Consider the following 7759-nt stretch of genomic DNA (forward strand, 5'->3'; position numbering starts at 1 on the left):
CATATTTCATATGTCGGTCAGGTAGAGACCGGTCTCAAGTCAGCACCGCTGCAGACTCACTGTTAGAGGGCTTGATAGCCCACTCCCCCTCCACACCGCTCCACACTCGTTGGTTTGGAACAGCCCTCAATATGGCGGACCCTCCACGTGAACGCGCAAACGGAAGGGTTGGGTGTAGGGGGCGGTTTGGGAATGGGCCTCTCTCTGCCGCTCTCTCGTCTCTTCTTCTGTGTTTCTCTCTCTGTATCGCTCACTCGTCTCTTTCACCCCCTGTCGGCGGCGGTTAAAATAGAATCGCCCTCTCAAAATTGAAATCCCCTATTTATGTATTGATTATAGGTCCGGGTCCGTATAGGTCGGCGTCTGGCTCCGGATCCAGACCGCGGTCCGCCTGTTACTGAACTATGCTGTATAGTATCATTATTCACACTTCCACTCAACACTGAGCTAAACATCTGTGCTTGCATATTACTAGACCGACTGGAAAACTGGGTGGGACTTTCAGCAACAGTTCTAAATTGGTTTGAATCCTACTTAAAAAGGACAGAAACAACTTTGTTTCTATAGGTAAATACACATCTGAGTTGACAAATATGACATGTGGGGTTCCTCAAGGCTCCATCTTGGGGCCTCTTCTCTTTAACATCTACATGCTACCACTGGCTCAGATAATGAAAAACAACAAAATAAGTTACCATAGCTATGCGGATGACACCCACATTTACATAACCATTTCACCAGGAGACGATTTTCCAATTCAAACACTGAGTAAGTGCATTGAACAAATCAATGACTGGATGTGTCAGAACTTTCTCCAATTAAACAAAGATAAAACTGAGGTAATGGTTTTTGGAGCCAAGGCAGAACGTATAAAAGTTAGCACTGAGCTTCAGTCTGCAATGTTCAAAACAACAGAGAGACAGAAATCTAGGTGTAGTCATGGACTCTGACCTGAGTTTCAACAGTCACATTAAAAAAGTTACTAAATCAGCCTACTATCACCTAAACAATATATCTAGGACTTATGTCACAGCAGGATTTGGAAAAACTTGTCCATGCTTTTATCTTCAGTAGACTCGACTACTGTAATGGTGTCTTTACAGGTCTCACTAAAAAATCTATTAGAAAGCTGCAGCTGATTCAGAACGCTGCTGCTCGAGTCCTTACTAACACTAAGAAAGTGGATCACATCACTCCTGTTCTGAAGTCTTTATACTGGCTTCCTGTATGTCAAAGAATTGATTTCAAAATACTGCTGCTGGTTTATAAAGCTTTGAATGGTTTAGGCCCAAAATACATTTCTGATATACTGCCAAATTATGAACCATCCAGATCTCTCAGGTCTTCAGGGACTGGTCAGCTTTCTGTCCCCAGAGTCAGAACTAAACATGGTAAAGCAGCATTCAGTTATTATGCTCCAAATATCTGGAACAAACTCCCAGAAACCTGCAGGTCCGCTGCAACTCTTACTACTTTTAATCCAGGCTGAAGACTTCTTTTTTTGCCGCTGCTTTTAAATTGAACTATTCACATCTTAAACTGCACTGTTACTTTTATAATCTTTGCTTTTTATCTTTGCTTTTAAATGAGTGTTTTTAAATGTCATTTTATATCATTGCTTTTAAATTAGTATTTTTAGATATCATTTTATAATATGTTTGTTAATGTTCTTCATGTCTTTCATTTTTGTAAAGCACTTTGAATTGCCTTGTGTTGAAATGTGCTATATACATAAACTTGCCTTTCAGACTCCAAGAATCAGTAAAGCCCCCAGACCTGAATTAAATGGACCAGCACCAGAATTTACTCTCCTGTCTCAACGGTGTATTTTTGGCTGTCTGTGCATTTGTGTGCCGCGGGAAAAATAAATCTACGGTCATCTACAGGTTGCAGCACATGTGTTTTAGTGCTCTTGGTTTTGATGGTACAAGACATCGAGGGTCATTTTATGCCATCACATTAGTAAAACTATAACAACGTTTTTAATTGTTCATATCTTTGCAAAAGCACCAGAATTTGCTAGAACCCTTCTTGGAATAAATCATATTTATCTGAGCTCCATGAAAATTAATTTTGAGGTTTTTTTGATTTAATGAGTTTTTGCAGAATCGTCTCAGCAGGGTAGCTCCGTTCAATTAGTTTGTCCAAAAAAAGTGAAAGTAGCATCTCCAGTTTGACTATCTGTGTGTTTGCTTAGTTAATAGTATGCGTTTTGTAGCAGACGGGCAAACTCACAGCACTAATCAACAGAATGAGTCACTGTTTTAGGAGATATTCGAATGATCCTGGCAGCAGCCACTGCCTGAGAGATTAACCTAACCACTCAAGGAAACTTCTTGGCCACTGTCACACACCACTGTTGCCAAAAAGTTGCCACAAACTTAGAGACAATTGTGCTGAGAAATCAACAGATTACTGCACATATAAAACCTACAGGTGGTAGCTTTCCTGTCATTGTTCACTGTTGTTTTTCTTGATTGTTGACCATGCTGTGAAGAATTACATTAACTTGATTATTTTCCCGAACAAATTTGAGATCGCATCTTCACGAGAAAACAGATAAGCTTGATTGCTTCTGCATTTCAGTGTCTTGCTTGTCAGTGCTGACAGAGCCTTTGGGGTCCTCCAGTGCTTCTGAGGAAAAGTGTTGCCGTAGCAACAGGCTGTAGTAAGTGAGACCCTGTAATGCATTCAGAATCAGGTGAGTGGATTTTGTTACCGATCAGAGAAAAGTGAATGGGCCATCCGAAACACTGTGTCCAATTTAGCTCGGCCCATTTACTGAGAAAATGAATGAAAGGGGGAGTCACTAGGAGTTGATTTGGTAAGAAAATATTTGAAAGTAAGAAAAATAAGGAAGCCCAGCTGTGATGGTTGACTATCTGGTCAAAGTAGCTGATGGTTTGTGGTATTACTTCCATCCGATATCTATTCTGATTTGCCCGCTAAGGGGGACCGAATATGGATATCAGACCATTAGGTGTTTAAGTTGACATGCTCCTTCAATCCTCTGCCAGCAAACCACCCTCTTCTATGACGTGGGTGCCATTACATTCATTTTCTCACTAAGGACAAGCTTCAGTTAACAATAAGGAACGGCCATTAAGAGCGGTAAGCATTAGTTTGAGAGTACATGGTGTGACCCTTAGGTGCATGCAGTATGGGTATTTATTCATTCTCAGATAAGGGTGGAGAGCGCTGCTCCTTTCCACCAGGATTCATTATTTTCTGTTCCAAACTCCTGCTGGTTATGATAATGTATCAAGAATTTCCATAACAAAATAGGCATCAAGGCAAATCACTTCAACACAGCATGCAATTTAAATGTGCCATTTTGCAACCAATCATTTGGCGCTGAGGTGTGGACGGTTACGGATAGACACGCTTTTCATCTCTGCAAGCTACTGCAGGGCAGGTGGAGGGTAAAGGACAACATGTGAGGATAGTTTCCAGTCCCCGTTTGTCTTTGACTATCATCAGTCCCTTTGCTTTGTCCTCTTTATATCCTTCAGTCTCATTAAAAGAAGAATAAATGACGATATATTCCTCATTACTAATAAACAGATTTTTCAGTTAATGTTTACTGGGAAAACAGTCGTAGTTTTTTTCACAATCCATACCAGTATGAGCTCAATTAATAAATATCATTTCAAAACTCCATTAATAAATATGGATTCAATTAGCATCATTGTCAAATTGCCGGAGAGGTGCCAACATTTCAAACGAGCAAATAGAGGTGATTAAAATGACACCAAACTCCTCTTTTTAGGCTTTCCTGTCACTGAGCGCCACAGCTGCTCTGCAACTCACAAAACACCTCCTACTGCAATATACAGGGATATATTCTCATTCACTGTTAATTGGCTCATTTATTCCTGCATGCAGTGAAGACGAAAAAAATGAGCAGAGATTAAGCAAAGTTGGCTAACAAAGTTTCGGAGCGTGTCTGAGCGAGCTGTCTGGATTGGAACAGACATCAGCATTAATAGAGAGAGGCTGCAGCGTCTGTAGACACTCAATGCCACCCGTCCTGCTCGTCTCCAGGCTAAACGCCTCTTGTCACAGCTGACAACTTCTGCAATTGATTAAGTCAGTCTTACCGACAGGAAGACACAAGGTCAAAATTATGATAAATGCTCTGTTGATTCTTGTGATATTATGGCGAGACTTAGGTAAAGTAAAAACGTTCTATTGTTGAGCTTTTATTAATTAGATAAGTCTGTTGTTTCAAGTGAGTTTGACATTTAATTTATGTTAGATTGACCTGGATGAATCTCAAACACGTCACTAAAGATTCTAACAACTTTGTCCACCGTCTGTAGCAAAAGGAATACAAATTTAATTTCTGACTGAATCAGTTTATTCATCACACCATGCACTGTGCATCTATCAGTTCGCCTATCTATTAATGCAGCCTGTCAGATCGGAGCTTAGGTTCTTCTCACCTTCAGCGCCTCAATATCTCCCATCTCTCCAGCTCTTCACGGCTCAATACTCTCTGCTCTAATATATATGACCGATCCTTTCAGAAGCCAATTCAGAAGCTAACCACCACATTCCGGACTTCTATCGGGCCTTGATTACGTGAGGTTTGACCATCTGTCAGCGCTGCGACTATTGGCCATAAACTTCACACTCTGTCCTTTTTATTCATCTGTTTCTCAGAGCAGAGATGCAGCCAGCGCATGGGAGCCACAGGCGGAATCAGAGAGCAGAGAGAAATCAATTACTGCCTTTGCCTCGGCCTAAAACAAGCCGTGTCGGAGACCATCTACAAAAGGAGGACAAAAGGGGCCAGTGGCCCCTCAAACGCCCAAGCCTCTGGAGACGGGGTGAAGAGCATCCTGTCACGAGCTCTGACACGCAGCCATCACTGCCAACAGCACAAAATAGGCCCCTGTCACACCTCAAAATGAGATCCAGCCACTTCATGTGCAATCAGGCCTACATCAGTGATTGATGACCACAAAGTAGAATATGAGGGAAGACAGCAGAGAAGTAGCAAAGGCAGAAGAGTGAAACCATTTTTGAGACGTAACCTTTCCAAAGCCCATTCAGTTTCGGATCTATAAAGTAAATAAACTTTTTGTGAATAAAACAAGTGAGTTTGACACTAGAGTGTCTTTGGCGATATATAGAAGTTAGATGAGACACAAGATAGATGGCTGTGTTTGTGTATGACATGAATAGCTATTGATATTGATTAATAATTTAAACAAGGATATAGTATCATTGTCAATCACAACCATAGCCTATTTCTCTTTCTAGTGGCCAATTATGGAATATATTGGAAGTTATCATCAATTATTTTTGGTTCTGCATTATACAAAAACTTATGTTTATTTTATGTCTCTACAAGTCCCTGGATTTCAGGTGAGGCAGTTGAAATAAAGTAAAAGCCATTACTGAGAGAAATAACTTCAAAATAGTAATCTTCCTCGCTGAAAAGAATCTCTCAAACTCAAGAAATTAGTTTTGGCTGCCACTATTTCCTGAAAGACTTTTCCATATCATATTCCCACGAGTGATAATAAATATTAAGTGAGTGTATATGAAGCTAGAATGCACAAGTATTTAAATTGAACACGAAATCCATATTGAGAAATTGAAAACCCATATTCCAGTTAATAGCAGCCCCAATTGCTCCAGACGTTTTGAATGAGAGCCTATTCCTCCAGCCACCTTCTACCTCTAAAAAGCCAGAATGTGCTTTGAGGGGAAGAGAGTTAAACGAAGCCATCATCGCTATCCTCCAGCCACTGAGAAATAAATGCAATAACACACTGCTTTATTTTTTCAAGCCATTTGGTCAAAACCAGCTGGAGAAGACAGAGAAAAAACCCAGCATCTGGCAGTGGAGCTGTGGACCTTTTGTCACAATGTGTGTCTGTCTTGGTATGTGTACACGCAATAGCATGTGCGTGCATGGCATCCGCAGAGAGGTGACGTGTCACAAATCACTGCTTCCAATCCACGCGCCAGGGACATGTGCCCATCAGCTTGGCATGATTATGGGCGTGAGAGAGACTCTGATTGTGGGATGCTGGGGCGTGAAGCCACTGGAGGGGAACAGAGAGGGACGGCCCGGCCGGAGACGAGGGGGGGAAGAATGGATGGAAAGCCCAGCTGGTGGCCGCTTCTAATTGGGCTGAGCAGGTTTCCATGGCTGACCAGAGCCGTATGCAGCACGGATCTAAAGAGAGAGAGAGAGGGCCACAAGCAAAGTAGCAGGGCAGGCCAGGCTGTAGGGGTGTGGGAGGGGGGTGTAAGGCGGGCGAGAGGCTGGTCACACTCCAGCAGTCACAGCCTCTTTGTGACAGGGGGGCAGAGAGAGCCAGCTGTCATCCCCTGACAGGAACACACACTCCTCCATGTGTACTGATAACACAGGCTCAGTGAACACACAAAAACATAACAAAAAAAGCCACTTGTGAAACAACTACTTTAATCAGGGCATCCGGCACTCACTGGGGGGGGGGGGGCAATGAATCAGCCGAAAAAGAAAAGAATTGCATGACAGACAGAAAGGGACCTGATGAGAAGAACCAGGGGGTATTGAATTATTCCCGCCGGATATTTACTGCATGCCATTGGAAACAATTAGAAGTGATTAGAATGGAGGTGAGCTGACAAGGGGAAGGTGGATACCCCCACCCCAGCTGCCCCCCACCATGCCTGTTAGATGGGTGTGTTAGTGCGTGTCGTGCTCAGGGGGCGAATCGATTCACTTCACACTCTCTGCAGCATTAATTAATGATCTGTTCTCTGTATTGTACAGTGGCTGGTTGTCACGCCATACTTTCTTTCCCCAACTCCATCCGTACCCACCTCACTCTCCCGAGGCCTCTCCTTTCTTCCAAACGCTCGCCTTTTCATTTTACAAAGACATAACACAACGACACGGTTGCACTTAAACATAAACGCTGACACAAACAATAAATGCACCAATAAGGATTATAATATTGAAACTGAATATATGTTTGCATGGAACATAAATTCTTGGAGCGTCTTTCATTGGCCTTTGTTTTTATTTATTCATTCCCTTTACAACCGAGCAGATGTCTGGAGGGCAGACCACAATCCTGTTTATGAGAAGAGAGAGTGAGAAGAGAGGTAGGAAGTCAGACCTGAAGTACAAGCTATAGCTCACTGCTGCCACCTACTGTGAGAACAATAGCACTCTACACACAATGCCCTGAGATTTATCCTCAAAGAAGCTTTTATACTCTCAGGTGTTCTCAAAATATTTTCTTGTAACCTAAGGTCTTGAGTTTGATTTCTTTGTGCGCATACAAATGGGTTGAAAGTTTGTGTGTGTTTGCATAAAATACAATACAATTAGTCCTCTTACTCTCACAAAATATGTGCATGTTTGTTTTTTAAGTTGGACATTTTCTTGTGATTCTTACAATGTCAATGAGTTCCTGAAAATGTAAATCAAGATGTTTTATTAAGGGAAACATCTGCAATACATTAAGTGCATGCCCCCTCACACTGGCATGTGTGTGTAGGCAGGGACTCGGAGTATTCGGAGGGACTGCAGGAGTCTCCAGGGGGCCGAGAGAGACAGTAAACTAAGCCATGAGAAAAATCAGATCACCTTGAATTTGCATAAACAGCCTTCAAATTGCAACGCAGAGGGTATAAGTGTTAGCCATCGAAGCCTGAATAACTCCCAGCCGCGGATTAGTATTGGGTTCACCCAGGTCATTTAACACTTAAGACAGTCTCCAGGGAGCCTATTCATGTTGGACAAATT

This window comes from Notothenia rossii (assembly GCF_949606895.1).
Source record: "Notothenia rossii genome assembly, chromosome: 6".
In the NCBI taxonomy this organism is placed as follows: Eukaryota; Metazoa; Chordata; class Actinopteri; order Perciformes; family Nototheniidae; genus Notothenia; species Notothenia rossii.